Here is a 17,652-nt window from a genome sequence, read left to right on the forward strand (position 1 = left end):
TTCACTTTGACCCGCATATAACTAGCCCTTGAACATTACAAAAGTGCAGTGATGATTACTACAACAAAGGCAATATACAAAACAAAAAACATACAAACATCACTTGTGAAATGCACATTTCATCCCGCCCTAAATGCTTTTGTTTACAAACACAATGCCCATAATAGTTTATCGAGCGCGCTTTAACTTGGCTAATGTGTGTTGGAACATGTTACTTAGCGAATATGGCCATGGAGCTTTTTTGTGACGTCACTTGGGAAAATAAGCAATAAACTTTAGGACATGCGCATTAGTCAACGACAAAGAGAATGCTGTCTCTCCCTCAAGTATTCAGCCATAAGCCAAATTGAAATATAACTCAACAAGACCATTTAAAGAAAATCTATGAAATTTTAATGCGACCATCGTTCAGTGCAACGCGGACATTGGCCCCTTTAACAAGCCAAAGCAATATCGAATACCGGAGAATATTTTAGTAGTGTTTCGTGGGAAAGCGGACAACGTGGTAAAACTAACAAAAATAGTGAAATATATGTGCAACACAAACGCATTCAAATTGAATAACACCTAGAGAAAAATATTCTTTTTGGAAAGTGAAGAAAAGTTTTGCAAGAAATTAGTTTTGTTGAAAAAGAATTTTCCAGTTGTGGCATATTTCTTCTAAAGAATTCCGATTTTTATATTTTCGAATATATCAGTGAGTGTTGTGTGTGCCATTTATGCCATAAATGTCTGGGAATTTTGCCATGCATTGAAGCAAATTTTCAGTTGAATTCATAACGTAAATGCATTAACAGCAACAACCGGCAATTAAACGGGGAAAATATTTGCGCAAATTTCAAAGTGAATTTTTGAAAAGAATTTCAGTTATATAAATACAAATATTTGTGTGAAATAAATATTGAATGAAATATTTCAAAATCCAAACAACATCTACGTTTTTGTTCAGATAAAAAATCAAACCGAAAAATAATAAAAAACAATAATTGAAAATTTCCATCAATTGTTTAGAATTTGTGTTCAGTTTCTTATTTTTGCATATCAATTGAAAAAAAGTTATTCTTCAAACGTGTGCGTTCCTCCTATTTGACAAAATTGTGTGATTTTTATCTTAACATCTGTGTGTCTCCGGCCTACCGTAACGCCTTATTATCCTGTCGTGTAATTATTGTCTCCTGTTTTTTTGTATAAAAAAGTGAAAATAATTTTGTGGGTGTGTCAGCAGCAAACAAATATCTGTGTTTCTTACCTGGAACTTCCTTCCTATTATTGATTGTAGCTGCTGCCTTTTGCTGTGCTAAATTTCTTGGATTACACGCCGTCGTTCACACATCGTTTCGATTCTCAGGTTTGTTTTGATTTATTAAACACCTTTAACTGACCCATTTATTTTATTGTCATTGTTTTGTATTTGTCTTGGTTTCTTTATTGTTTCGCCATTGTCTGCTTACCTACCGGTCACTGCCATTGTTTATTGACTGCAAATTATGTCTGTGTTTGGGTAGAGGACAGTCAGTCGAGTGTGGGGAGGTGGGGGGGTCTTTCTATTTGTGACTGACGTTTGACCCACATAATTTAGTCGGCCCAGACAGACAAATTTTATGCTCTGTTTTATGTTCTTCCAAAGCAAATAAATAAGTAATGAATATTATATATTTTGTCGATGAAACCCACACACACAAATGTATAAAATTTTGTTTTTTGATGTCCCATTTGGTCAATAACTCAAAACGTTTTGGGTCATGTGATTTATGGTAGATTTTAAATATTTGGTGAATCTCAAGATATTTCCTCTTGAAAGTTTGATATGTGAAACTTTAAAACGAGTTAATTGTTAAATTAATTGTGACGGTATTTTTATACCCTCAACTTGGTGCAGAACTTTGAAAACATATGCAGCCTTATGCCAATATAAGATTTTTAAAACTAACAAATTTGAAAACATGTCATACAGGGTATAACGGTTATACGAAGCCTACTATATATATATTTGGCCTAACAATGAAGAGGCAAATATTTATCATCAAAAATCGTTCAAAGTATTCTCAAGGACAATTTATATATGGGGATTTCTGAGTTAAATCGAACACTTTTTGAAAATGAGGTGTTTGATTTCCTTTATTTTTTGCAGTGTATATTTTCAGATTTTTATATCCTTCGTTTGTAACACATCGAAATCTTCATCGGAGACCATATAAAGTATATATATATATTCTTGATCGGGGTAAAATTCTAAGCTGGAATTCTAAGCTCCCATAGAAGGGTCCCTCCCGATTTTCGGTAAAAGGTGGCGCAAAAGTAATCCTCCTATCAAAAAATGCTATACATTTTGCGATTGGCCCCTGATGTCAGTTCTGTTTTGACATTTGTGCAGTTAACACATGCAAAATACACGTTAATAAACAATGTTACGCTACACTGCTCCAGAACGCGTGCCACAACCGATATGCTGAAGGATGCATTTCCCGGGCGCCTAATCTCCCGTTTTGGCGATTTGCACTGGCCAGCAAGATCGCCTGATTTGACCGCTCCATACTTCTTTTTGTGGGGCTTTTTGAAGTCGCGGGTTTATGTCAACAACCCTCAGACTCTTTAAAGGCAATATCCGTCAAGAATGTGAGGACCTATCGCCGGAAGTTTTGACCAAAGTGATGGAAAATGCCATAAAAAGAGCTTAAATGATAATAAACTGTGGCGGCGGCCATTTATCTGATATCATATTCTCGACTTGATGTGGAAAAAATTAAAAGACCAAATAAAAATAAACCACAAGAAGAATCAAAGATTTTCTTTTACAGCCTAAAAACATCGGAAGTTTACTTTTGCGCTACCTTGTATTTTGGGGGTTGTGGCCTCAATATTCCACCGAAATGACTAAAATTTGGTATATAGTCTTGGTTGGGGGTGCAAAGCTTCCCACTTAAATTTGAAGGTATAGGTCCACGCCTTCATACTACCCCCAAGAAGGGTACCTCACGATATTCGGAATTTTGAAGGTTTAAGCTTCCTTATCACACCGAAATGGCTGAAATTTGGTACTTAGCTTTCTTTGGGGGCGTACAAATTTTCACCAGAATTTTGTCGGTATATACTCATGCCTTCATATAGACCCATAGAAAGGTACCTCCCGATTTGCGGTATTTTGGGGGATTTGACCTCAATATTCCTCCGAAATGGCTGAAATTTGGTATGTAGTCTTCATTTGGGGTATACAACTTTCCATATCAAATTTGTTCATAGAACGGTACATCCCAATTTTCGGTATTTTGAAGGTTGTGGCCTCAATATTCAACCGAAATGGCTAAAATTGGGTATTCAGTCTTCGTTGGGGGTGCGAAACTCTCCACCTGAAATTTGTAGCTATAGGTCCATGTCTTCATATTGCCCCCATAGAACTGTACCTCCCGATTTTTGGTATTCTGAAGGTTGTGGCCACAATAATCCACCGAAATGACTGAAATTTGTACTTGGTCTTCATTTGTGGTATTAAACGTTCCATATCAAAGTTATCGGTATAGGTCCTCGCCTTAATATAGCCACCATAGAACGTAACTCCCGATTTTCAGTGCTTGGAAGGCTGTGGCCTCAATATTCCTCAGACATGACTATAATTAGGGGTATAGTCTTTGTTGGGGGTATAAAACTTTCTCCCCTAAACTTGTCGGTACAGGTCCACGCCTTAGTATAGCAGCCATAAAATGGTACCGCACGTCTTTCGGTATTTTGAATGTTGTGGCCACAGCAACCAACTGAAATTGAAATTTGGTATTTAGTCTTTGTTTGAGGTAAAAGCGACCTCCAACAAAAAAGACGGAAATACTGAAATTTGTTATTTAGTCTTCAAATGGGATTATAAAATATTCCAGAAGAGAATTATCAGTAAAGATCCGCTGGTTCGTATATCCCCCATAGAAGCGTACCTCCTCATTTTCGGTAGTTTGAAGGTTTGGTCGAAATATCGGAAATTTCGTATTTAGTCTTCTTTGGGTCTAAGAACTTTCCGGCAGAAATTTTTAGGTAAAGATCGACGTTTTGATATAGCCCCCCATGGAACTGTACCTCCCAAATATCGGTTTTTTGAAGGTTAGCGACTTTGTTTTACCGAACTTGCTGAAATTTGGTATTTTGTCTTCTTCATAAACGAAAGAAAACTAATTGTTCCATTCAGCCTCGTCGAACTTAACGCCGTTCTTACTTGTTTCAGATTTTTTGACTAAAGGTTCCAGAGATATCGCGCCTTGAAAAGGTCGAATTCTGTAAGAACTATATGCGAATAAATAATCATAAATTCTTTAATAATGGTCCAAATAAACAATTTTTTATGTATTTTCTTATTTTTTTATTAGCAAAATTTTTGCACGGTGGGCTTGGAAGCAATTTTCGCGATTTAATATTTAAAATATTTTTTTATCGATGATTGTACTCTTCGATTTTCTTGATTTTTTTGTATTAAACTACGATTAATCACAAAAATTTTAAGTCCTATTTAGTAGTGGGATTCGAATAATTACTATTTTGACAGTGTTTTATTTAACTTGCTTTGGTGTCCGTTTAGTTCAAATCTAGTAACTCATTTTCCACAGAATTGCAGTTGATCAATCGCACTGAAACTTTGCACACTTTTCAGATTTGGATGACAATACATGAATATGAAACCAAAACCAATATGGGTCTATTTTTTCCTATAGCCCCCATATAGCGGTACCACCCTATTTCAGGTGTTTTCAAGAGTTTGTCTTAATTTTTAGTCCGAATTGGCTGTAAATTGGAATTTGCAGTTCCCAATTGTACAGAAACTCTCCCACCAAATATTGTGGACATGTGTCAGATTTTGATGTAGCCCCCATATAACGGTACCACTCGATTTCAGGCAATTTAATGTTTTTTATCTACATTTTCAGCTTAAATTGACTGTTATTTGGTTATGGACTTCTCCGTGGTCAAAAAATGTGTTTACTAAAAAGTTAAAAGTAAAAAATAATTAAAAAAATAAGTTACAGTGTATTATTTATAATTGCACTTAAAACTAGAAAATAATTTTTCGTGATGGAATCTCTCAAACAAAACGCTTGTTGTTTAATATTGTCACAATTTTTAATTCAAATGCAAGTGTTTTATTTGAGAGATTCCATCATGAAAAAAATGATTTTCTAGCTTTAAGAACATTTATAAATGAAACACTTTAACTTAATTTTTTTAATTATTTTTTATTTCTAATTTTTTTTAAATTTGTATTACAGTTTTTCCTATATACCACTGGGCAAAATATGTTACTTTACCAAATAAATAATACCTTGCATTTATTAACATTTTTGTTGTTGTTTTATTTAGGAATGTATCTTAAACATCTTAAAAACTTCTTCATTTTGCGATTTTAAGCATGGTTTAAAAATTAGTATAACAGCATCAGTGGGTATTACTGAATTAATTATTTTACACCCGCAATAGGTTTAGCCATTGCTTATTTCAAATTCAAATCCTCTTTCGTATTAAAATAATCATCTTCTGAAGGATATATCACTTTAATATTTGATATATTTTATGGCTCGGATGCCCAGTCAATTAATTCACGAGCTGTAGTTATTTGATCATCAGTTTATTTAGTTTATTTATTATCCGGTTTATGCAATAAATGTTAATCCATTTTCAAAATCGATAAATAAATAATTATAAACCTCGAGTAAAACTGGTTAGGTTTTTATTAGTTAAATGATTCTATGCAATCTGTGCGTATTTCTGAAATCATTCATTTTTAGAAAAAGGCTTTGATATACTTACTTTCTATATATTAATTTCCTTCAAAGCACTTTTCTTTAAAACTATCTTCTCTCCCTTTGACAATATGCAATTACCATGTCACCTTGTGAACCATGATAATGAAACAACCAGTTTTCGCGATAATTATGAATCGGCAAATAAACAGAAAAAAACTTGCTGTGTAAACGATTATAATAAATGTTCATTACCGAAAACCGATGAAGGTAAATCTGATTTTGACATCTCAATTAAATTGCGGTTAAAAGGTAATTTGTGTTTATGAAATGCTGATTTTTTATTTCTTTTATAAATTCGTAATTAATATGCAGGGCCGTTTGAACGAAGCACATGAATAAAAAAGGTTCATACATTGTAAGTTTTGAAGTAAACGATAACGACTTGTCCAACAAAATGCAATTGAACAACTGACCCACGGTCAGTAAATCTCAACTGAAGTTTTCGTTGTTCTTATGGGTATACGCTATATGTTAACTCGATTTCTTAGGTCACCAGGTATCAGCAACGGAGGTTCATATGTATTCAGTTTAGATCAAAGAAGAATAATGATTTTATATTAAAAACCAATTTATATTAATGATTGTATTCTTTGATTTTCCTGACAATTTTCTGTATTCAACTACGATTAATTACAACAAATGTAAGCCCTATTTGGTAGTGGGATTCGAATAATTACTATTTTTTGTATTTTTTTTTTTAATTTGTCAATACAATTTTTCCTTTACAACAGTAGACAATTTTTCTTATTTATCTAAAAAATGAAAAGAACACATTTTTAACATTTTTTTGTATAGGAATTTATCTGAACCACCATGGATGAGCAATTATTGTACCAGCCAGACAATAAACAAACTAAATTTATGATCAAATATTTACAGCTCGGTATTATATGAATGGGCATTCGATTCGAATGATCTACCAAATTTTAAAGTGATATTTTCTTCGAAAGATGATTATGTAAATACGAAAGAGAATTTGAATTTGAGATATACAATGGCTAAAACTATCGCGGGCACAAAAATCTTAATTCAGTAATGCCGACTAATGGTGGTACAATAATTGCCGAATCATTTTCAAAATCGAACCAGTAAAGAAAGGATCAAAGTCGGGCGAGGTCGACTATATAATACCCTACACCACTGTGAATATGTTAAATATATATGGGAACTAATTCCAAATCAGAACAGATTTCGATATAATTTTTCACATTTATTTGTAGGCCAAATTCCGTCACATAGTCAAAATTTCATCAAAATTGTACATATGTATATATCGTGTTTCGTGCATCAAATACCTCAAATCGGTCGAAAATATATATGGGAGCTATATCCAAATCTGAACCGATTTCGATATGATTTGCCGCAGTTATTTCTAGACTAACCACCGTCACACATTCCAAATTTCATTGAAATCGGATAAAAATAGCGTGTTTCGTGCATCAAATATCTCAATTCTGCCTAAAATATATATGAGAGCTATATGCAAATCTAAACCGATTTCGATATAATTTAGCACACTTATTTCTAGGCCAAATCCCGGTAAACATTCCAAATTTTATTGATATAGCGCGTTTCGTGGGTAGGAGCTATAGCCAAAATTGAACCGATTTCTATATAATTTGGCACACTTATTTCTAGACTAAATACCGTCGCAGATTCCAAATTTAATTGAAATCGGACATATATAGCGTGTTTCTTGCACCAAATTCCTTAAATCGGGCGAATATATATGTGGTTGCTATATCCAAATCTGAACCGATTTCTATATAATTTGGCACACTTATTTCTAGACTAAATACCGACGCAGATTCCAAATTTAATTAAATTCGGACATATATAGCGTGTTTCGTGCACCGAATGCCTTAAATCGGGCGAAAATATATATGGGGGCTATATCCAAATCTGAACCAATTTTTACCAAAATAAATAGCGTTCGTCCTTTGGCCTAAAAAAACTATATTCCCCAATGCGAATCGGACAATAAATGCGACCTGTACTTTTTTTACAAAAATACATGGACAGACGGACAGACGGACATGCGTAAAGCGACTCAGAAAGGGATTCTATGTATATCCCTAAAAGGAACTATGGGTCTATCTCATTTCCTTTTGCATGCACAAGGACATAAGGTATAAAAATCGAGCACTTTTCAAAATGTTCAAGATAAATTCCTAAATAAAACAACGAAACAAATGTTAAAAAACGTATTTTTTATTTTTTGGTTAAATTAACAAATGTTTCACACTAGTGTAAATGAAAAATTGTATTGATAAATTTAAAAAAAATTAAGAAAAATAGTAATTATTCGAATCCCACTGCGAAATAGCACTTAAAATTTTGGTAATTAATCGTAGTTTAATACAGAAAAATGTCAAGAAAATCGAAGGGTAAGATCTTTTAAAAAAATTGATTTTTAATATTAAATTGAGAAAATTTCACCCAAGCCCACTTTGCAATTTTTATACCATCAGCCTTTAGGCCATACCCTCATACACTTTGATACGACCAAAAATGTGCCTCATCGAAATAATGGTTTGTGTGGACAAAATTCGTTTCAGACAATTGGAGCCCACTCCTTCAAAATGTATCTGTAAAATGGTCTGTACGATAACTCTCGAAGGGAGCAGTCGATTTGGTCCAAACTTTGCACATCCTATTATTTCTTCTAGATATATATCGGGTTCGAATATGGAGTATATTGGTCCACTTCTTCGGGTGAAGTTTAAGAGCTGATCTCGGATCGTTTTGAAATTTGTTTCAGTAACTTGTCATTGCGGTTCCCTTTACAACGGTACAATTTTTTTCTTGCGCAAGTCCATACTTCCTGAGATATTGGCTTAAAAGTTCCAAGAAACTCTGACGGCACCAACCAAAATGGCAAATCCGCAAGTAATTCGCGCAGGGAGTTTCTGATTGGTGCAGATTTTGCACATCATATTGTTTCATCCAGTCATTTATCAGGTTGGAATATGGACTATATCGGTCCATTTCTTCAGGTACCTCCCACACAAAATTCGGTTAAAGTGAAGTTTAAGAGCTTCTCTCGGATCGTTTTGAAATTTGCTTCAGTAAATTGTCTTTGCGGTTCCCTTTACGACGGTACAATTTTTTTCTTGCGCAAGTCCATATTTCCTGAGATATTGGACTTAATGTTCCAAGAAACCCTGACATCACCTACCAAAATGGCAAATCCGCAAGATCATTCTCGCAGGAGTTTCTGATTGGTGCAGACTTTGTACATCAAATTATTTTATCCATTCATGTATCCGGTTGGAAGATTGGGCTATATCGGTCCACTCTTTCGGGTACCACCCACACAAAATTCGAAAAAAAATTAAGTTTAAAACCTCCTCTCGCATCGTTTTGTTTCTTTTTTTAGTAGGTTGTTCTGGCCGCCTCATTTTCAACGGTACAATCTTTTTCCGAAATAAGTCAATACTTCCTGAGATAATTGTCCAAGCACCTAAACCCTCCCGGTAGATACTACAAAGGCTATTGTGCAAGATAACTCTAAAACTTGTTTCAAAAATTTTTTTCAAACATAGTTTAATACCCAAGGCAGACGGCAGCGTTAATTTGCATTAACTGCCTTAATTCAAATTAATTCGTGCATTATCCACATTCTTAATGCACAAAATCATTGTGAATTTAAACTGAATTTAGCAATTTAAATATGGCAATGCTATTGAAAAACAATTGTCTTTTGTCAAATTTCCATGTTTAAGAAAATAAAAAAGGAAAGCAAATCAGCAATTTTCGCGTTTCTTTAAAATAAGTAGTGGTATTTCTCGAATAGGATAGCAGCTAATCGTTTTTCGCGCCTTCTAACAAATCTCTTTTTAAAATTTTTATTTTCACAAACATTTTATTACCCACCATACCAATTGTATCGAAAATTATATCTTCTTCAAATGTTTTTTAAAGTTTTGCAACATTTTTATAATATTAAAAAGACTCAAAAATACCGCGAATAAATTAAATTTAGGAAATAAATTAAATTAGGAAACCCCCCTTCTATTGTACATGTGTATGTATTGTAGAGATGCACAAAACAATGTATGTGACAATATAGAAACGAAATGAAATTTACGCTAGAGTACTGTTTTGTGCATCTCTTACTAGGCGTTTACACACAGACAGTATTGGCAAGACAATAGCAAAGTTACAAACCATTTTCACCAATACATTCATACTTTTCTCTATATATATTTAAAAATTTATAAATGTATTTGTGAAAAAGGTTTGTATTTTTGCTATTGTCTTGCCAATACTGGCATTTGTAAACGCAGGGTAATGTATTGAGAAAATGATTCCTAGACAAGACACTAGGGTGACTTGATAAAGAAAAAGACTTCAATAAATACTTCATAATTACAAATTTGTAAAAATGTTTGTATAAATAGAAGTTATCAAATTCAGCCTTGTCTTCTAGCCATTAGCATTCAAATACGCCTGATGAGCCTGGCTTAAACCACCAGGCGAAACGATCGTAGCGTAATGGTTGAGTGTGTGGTATTTTGCTAGAATTCATTTTTCAATACAAAACTCCTTAGGCCATGTTAGCTCGATTAATCCAATTAATAAATTAAATTTATTTTTGCTTCATCGTGGTGAAAAAGTCAATGGTAGAAAGTGTATTTATTTCGCATATTTTAGCGAACTTTTGTAAAACTTTATGAAATGGTCTGCTGGGTACAAACAAACAACACAAACAGCTGTTTCATAAATGCAGAAACTATCGTCTGTCAGGGTGAAAAATTAATTCAAATTAGGACATTTTTAATGCAAATTAACTCTGCCGTCTGTCTAGGGTATTATATAATTGTTCCACAAACATCCCATAAGGGACAAGGGAGACTTCTCTCATATCAATGAGTGCACCCCGATTCATATTAGCTCAATGTGGTCCTATGCTAATTACACTATGCAACACTGAAAATGCAAACAACTTCTAGTATCCATTTTTTGAAAGTACATATTTAGACTACAAAATCCCTAGTAGAGTTTTGTTCTGTCAGATCCAGTTTGGATTTTATGGCCTCATCTAAACCGGGCTAAATCTACACTGTTTTGCATTTATCAGGCCTTTATCTCAGAAACGAATAGGAATTTGGCCTTGCTGTCTTTAGCAATATTGTAGCTCTAAACCAGTAGAACTTATCTTTTGAAAAAACCGCATAAGAAAAACTCTATCTAGGGCATCAAAATCCATAAAATATAGGAAATTTTACATAATTGCTGAAATTCTGGTAAGTATCGGCTAAACTATTGGGAGTTGAACCAAGTAACCTTTTGCAAAAATCTTCCAAATAAAGTTCTCAACAATTCTTTAGAACATTTTGAAACTCTAAAATGCTTACTTCAAGTTGTTTCATCGGTATTTTGCATCATATCTTTTACAACAAGTATTTCAAACACAGTTCACACCCACAGTTTATTATCGCATTTCGGATTTCACTACATTATTGACATTTTTATTAAATCGTCGTTGAAAAATGTAGTGAAAACAACGGCATAGAGGCATTTTACAACAATGACATGTTCTGAAGAGTTGTGTATAACATTCCAGGGAATATTTAGAAAAAAATCATGGTTTGGGAGATACGGTGCGAAATGTATAAAAATTGTGGAATTTTTGCATATATTTTGAAATTTGAGGCAATAAATGTAGTTTTTCGAGTTCATTATTTCTCCAAATATTTTATTCTTGTCCTTCTCTACAAACTTGCTTCAGAGGTCAGAAGAAGATTCGCATTGGTTTCAGAAATATAGCCCCGAATTTCTTTAAAAACTCAATATTTAACCATGTTTAGATAGGGCCATAAAATCCGAGCTGGATCTGACACAACAAAACCTAACTAGGGTCTCTTGTCGTTTGGGTCTGTACTTTCAAAAAATCCTCAGTTCGAATTGTTTGCACAAGATCACCTTAAAAATGTTGCACAGTGTTATAGTAGTTTAAAGGTGTGTCTTCCGCCACCACATATAGAGAGATTTTGCATGGCTCAACTAACTTGTAAAATACTGTCCATATATAGCCTCACTCCCATAAACCGGCTTTGCCCAATTTTCTGCATTTCGAGGGTTTTGTTTTGTCAAATTTTCGAACCGGGATCACTATAATTTTTTAATTTGAGTAGTCAAAGGATAGAAAGAACAACGACGATGCCCCACAGGGACGTACGCAGGATTTCATTTCGGGGGGGGCCCACCATGACCAAAAATCATGAAATTTTAAAATGTTTGGTAGGGTTACATAGCGCTATTTTAAAGGCTTTTAGTCGATTTTTTAACAATTATTGAGAAAAGGTGTATAAAATCAATGAAGAGAGGGTTTAAAAAATTTAAAATACAATTTTGGAATTTGGTGCAGAGTAATATATATTTTGTATTACTTCTTGGATATTTTTTATTGAAAATTACCACGTTCGGTATGGTTATCGGTATTTGTAAGTTGTACACCACATATGCTCACATTTTGGTATATCTCAGAATTTGTAATATCCGCAATTGTTTTCGCTAGATTTTCAGTATTCGAAGATATTAATTTAATTTCTAAGAATATTGGCTATAATAAGGATTTTTGGATCTTTTTGGTTGGAGAACCTCTATGCTGAAAGTGGTTAAAATAGATCTATGTTTTAATGCATATCGAGATATCGCCCTTTTTTAGACCCATTTTTCAAAAAGTATTTAGTGGACAAATCTTTGACGCCCACACATTACATATTAACATCTTATAAGGTTTGGTATACTTTAATATGTCAAGGTATTTTAATATCTTTTAAGTTATTTCTATAAATTGAAGACATCGGACATCGAATAATTCCAATCGAAAATTGTCTACTGCTATTGTGCGGATAACCTTACATAATACAAGAAAAAAATTTTAAATGCAAAAATTTTACTTACTAAAAAATTTATTTAAAAAAGAAGGCTGCTTTAGCCGGAGTCGGACAATACAGTCTATGAACTCCCAATCCTACTCGTAGTAAGTACTCCAAAATCGGCTTCACAGACAATATATTTATCCCCAAAATTTGTAGTCTTGAAGTTTACAAAATTGTGTGGCCTTTTTTGGACGTATGAATAAGGGTACCTATCTTAGCGATTGTGGACGTTTCGAATTATTGCTCATAGCGCAAAAGGAGAGTGTTTCTGAATGTGCCGAATTAGTCCATTAAGCAAGTGCATCTCACTATGAGAGTCATTTCTTTCGATAGTAATCGCGCCCACCAGCCATTTTAGTTGGTCACCGTACATTATGTCAGAAAGAATGGCCACATAGGATATAAACGATTTTCGGAAACAATTCAAGCGTTTGTGGGGGAGAACTCGAAGTGGTGGACCAATGCGATTTTAACTAAGTTTGGAAAATATTACGTTATCTAAAATTTGGACCAAGTCTCCAGCCATAGAGGCGGACTGGGCTAAATGCTTGTCTGACCCGGCTTTCATCCAAATAGACAGAAGTAGAAAAGATAAGTATTTTTAAGGAAGTTCGTTGTAATAATATATTAATCTGGTTTTAGAAAGTCTGCTAAGAAACCGAAACCGTTTAATATTAGGAGGCAACAAGTTCCACAATCGAACAATTCGATTAAATATATATAAATATTTATTTGTATCTGAGAGCTTCTAGAAGACGATAAAAATATATAATCAAATTGAAAAAGGAATAGAGGTATCAGATTTCAGCAAACCGATCAAATGAAAACCCTACAAGCTGAAGGAAAAACTCTGAACAATTACACTGTGCAACAACCAAAAAAATGACAAGGAAAATCGAGTAGATTATGAAAGTAGAGCTAAAAATATGAGACACTTGTATCGGCGTTTTTAAAGTTTACGTCGGAAAGTAACCAAAACAGGCGGGGCAAGTTCCGCCCATTTTTAATTTTTTCGAAATATTCGAGTTAAGATATCTTGGAATCATTGAATTTTAGGAATATAGTGTCTTTGACAACTTTACTTAGGAGGGTGTGGAAAATATTTTTGTTAAAAATTTTAACCCTCTTCCGGTTCATCAAAGGGTTCGTTTTTGTCCTTTTTTTCGAAAATCTTTCAAAAACTCCTTAAAAATGTGATCGTATCAAATCCAAGTATCCTACAAAATTGTTTAGTAAAATTTTACTATAGGTCTCAGAATACACTAAATCTGTAACTCTTGTCTAATCGCCAAGAACCTCTAAAAATTAGAAACACGTTTTCGGGTTAAAGTCGGACTTCATCTGAGTTTATTCAAAATTGTCCCACAAAACATAATTCTAGAGAGATGATGTCAGAGACAAAAATATTCTTCGTCAAATTTCACTATGGGTCACCAAAGAAATAAAATGTCTGTTTACATTTTAAAGCATGAAAATATCAGTATCAATTTTGCTGAAAAAACATAAATATAATTTCAATTTTTTTGATGAAATTTTTTTCCTTCTTTTTTCGAGTTGATACGTGAAAGTAATATGAGACTTGGTTCTAGGTGAAAAGCGTCAAAAGATGAAAAATTCTACACAAAATTTCACTATGTGTTTCAGAATAAACCATATATCTAGGTATACTATTTTCTTAAAAAAATAGATTACAATTTTATATATATTAGGATGGAATTATTTGTTTTTATTTTGGACAGTTCATTTTACATATGTAATTCCATACTGTATCAAAATCTAGCAAAATTCTACACTTTTTGGGAATATTGTTAAAGAAATGAAATTTCAATATGAGTATTTTTATGCAGTATGCAATTATGTAAAATTAACTGTCCAAAATAAAAACAAATAATTCCATCCTTATAATATATAAAAATGTAATCTATTTTTTAAGAAAATAGTATACCTAGATATATGGTTTATTCTGAAACACATAGTGAAATTTTGTGTAGAATTTGTCATCTTTTGACGCTTTTCACCTAGAACCAAGTCTCATATTACTTTCACGTATCAACTCGAAAAAAGAAGGAAAAAAATTTCATCAAAAAAATTGAAATTATATTTATGTTTTTTCAGCAAAATTGATACTGATATTTTCATGCTTTAAAATGTAAACAGACATTTTATTTCTTTGGTGACCCATAGTGAAATTTGACGAAGAATATTTTTGTCTCTGAAATCATCTCTCTAGAATTATGTTTTGTGGGACAATTTTGAATAAACTCAGATGAAGTCCGACTTTAACCCGAAAACGTGTTTCTAATTTTTAGAGGTTCTTGGCGATTAGACAAGAGTTACAGATTTAGTGTATTCTGAGACCTATAGTAAAATTTTACTAAACAATTTTGTAGGATACTTGGATTTGATACGATCACATTTTTAAGGAGTTTTTGAAAGATTTTCGAAAAAAGGACAAAAACGACCCCTTTTATGAACCGCAAGAGGGTTAAAATTTTTAACAAAAATATTTCCCACACCCTCCTAAGTAAAGTTGTCAAAGACACTATATACGAAAAATGCAAGGATTCCAAGATATCTTAACTCAAATATTTCGAAAAAATTAAAAATGGGCGGAAATTGCGCCGCCTATTTTGGTTACTTTCCGACGTAAACTTTAAACACGCCGATACACGTGTCTCATATTTTTAGCTCTACTTTCATAATGTGCTCGGTTTTTCCCATCATTTTGAAAAAAATTGAATTTTGTTGCACAGTGTTATTTCTGCAAACATCTACCATACGCAAATTTTAATATTTGACGGAAGCTGGACATAAAGTTGTTTATATTATTTCCGTGGTACCCAGTATTAGCTCAATACCATAAAGAATGTGACCAACAAAAATTTTTCGAAATAAATATATAATTGGTTTTCGATATATAGTCCACGAAAACCCCATTTCATGCACTTCCCTTCCCACAATATTGAACTCGTCATATTTTTTGATACAGGATACACAGAAAAAAAAAGCCACCCAGAAAATTTTGATTAAAAGCTTTATCACCATATTTTTGTCGAATGGCGATAAAATATTACGAATATATAGGGAAAATGTTTATCAAACATGAAAATGTTACTAAAAAGCGATCAATAAACGATTTCAAACAAATAATTTATTGAAATTTGTTTATGGTTATTAATAAATTTCTGTAGTTAAAATGGTTTTCAAGGATTGTCGCATGTTCACGCTCTCAAGAGCGATAGAAACAACATTTTTAAGGCATAAAGAGAGCGCTACAACAATGTGCTGTGTTTTTTTTCTTGAGATGTGAGTGTCGTTGCTATGTATATTTCAAAGCATGGTCATGGAATTTTGGCGGCATGAAGGGATGGAGCGTTTGTGTGGTATTTGGATTGTTTATTTATTTGTGCTGGGGTGAAGGCTTGTATGTAAGTTTGTTGCTGATTTTTATGAACCTAACAAACGAAGAGGGAAAGAAAAAAACGGTACGAGCTCTCATGTTTTTTTCTGCTTGGTCGTTTAGGAAGGCAGATAACATTTTTTAACCATCAGTTTGGTTTATTTTGGCAGTTCCTTTAAAGCAGTCGTGGTATGTGGATCGGTAGTGCATAAATCTGTGTTTGTGTGTTTTCTTAAAGTAAAGGTGCTTTTCAAGTAAATTAAATGGCCAATACATTTTATAATTGAATTCATGAATATGAAAAAGGGTAATAAGAATATTTTATTGGACAAAGAAGCAACCGCATGTGATATTGGTAATAACATCAAAACATTTTATATATTTGAAATATATATGGATGTACTATTTCTCACATTACAGATACCCATTTTCCGCTGATGATTTTCAATGTGGCAGAAGAACGTGTTTTATTTCGCAACGTTTAATGATGTTCCCTGTATTTTATATTTAAAAGTGATTTATTTGTTTTCTTATATTAAAATTAATTTGTGGCACTAAATAATTATGTACTTCTGTTATTAATTATTCCATTCCGTTTTTCTTTCTCTCATCTGTTATTTTTTTATGTACCTATGCGTCTGGTGTTGCTTTTGTTCTTTGCATTTCAAATATTAAACAACCACCACTATTTATAAATGTGTGTATGTATCTTTTTTTGTGGCGTTTGGGTTTGTATTTAACAAAAAAAAACAACAAAATAATTGTAAATATGAATATTTTTTTATTGATTGGAAAAAATGCATTCAACAATTTTTTTAATCAAAAAAATATTTTGTTTTTATCAAGCAAAATGTGGAATATTTTGATAAATATTTTTGTCAATATGTGAAATGTTTTATCAGTTCAAAATAAAAAAAATCGATAAATATTTTAATCAATATTACAATTTTATTTTATCAACATGTATTTTTACTTTGTGATCACAAAATTTTATCGAATTTTGTCAATATGACAATTTTTTTTATTGCCGGAAAATCGATAAATTTTTGGTTGAATCTTTGAATTTCTTTATCAAATGGCTACAATTTTTTTTTCTGTGTACCATAAACCTCAAAAATGAAGTAGCAAAGATGGAGTGTAATCATTAGTGCCGGGCCAAGGTAGAGTAATTTCATTGAAATTTTGACATTAAATTATGCGTCTATAGATCGAGTTCCATAGAAGAGTAAAATCATGGAATTGCTGTAGTGGGGAATTCAACCTAAGAACGCCTAATTTCATGAAATTTGATAATGAAATTCACTCTAGTGTGGACCGGGACTTACGGAATTCTGAGTTCATTTATTTATTTTTTTTTCTTGTGATACTGGAACGATATGGCATAAAGCCGTAATACAGAAAAAATTGAAAATTTCAAGCAAAAAGTTAAAAATTTTCGAACAAAAAAGTCGAAATTATTTCTTACAAAATTTGTTAACGAAGTACATTTTCTGTACAGAAACTTCAGAAAATTTATGTTTTCATTTGAAATATCCAAACATAAAATTATTTTATGAGAAAGAAAAAGCTAGTGATCTGTTACAGTAGC

The 17,652-nt window shown here is 32.6% G+C and overlaps 1 protein-coding gene across 2 annotated transcripts in view; it reads left to right on the forward strand.

Annotated features, from left to right (window-relative positions):
* The first annotated feature begins 378 nt into the window (after nt 1-378).
* The window catches only part of Rgk3 (Rad, Gem/Kir family member 3), a 361,288-nt gene continuing 344,014 nt past the window's right edge, over nt 379-17,652 (forward strand). For both annotated transcript variants that reach the window (XM_073991719.1, XM_073991720.1), the window contains exon 1: nt 379-1,348. The gene's annotated coding sequence lies outside the window, so the exon portion shown is untranslated. The remainder of the gene's footprint in view (nt 1,349-17,652) is intronic.

The sequence above is a fragment of the Musca autumnalis genome, unplaced genomic scaffold, assembly GCF_047663935.1.
Source record: "Musca autumnalis isolate F117 unplaced genomic scaffold, ASM4766393v1 scaffold_5, whole genome shotgun sequence".
In the NCBI taxonomy this organism is placed as follows: domain Eukaryota; kingdom Metazoa; phylum Arthropoda; class Insecta; order Diptera; family Muscidae; genus Musca; species Musca autumnalis.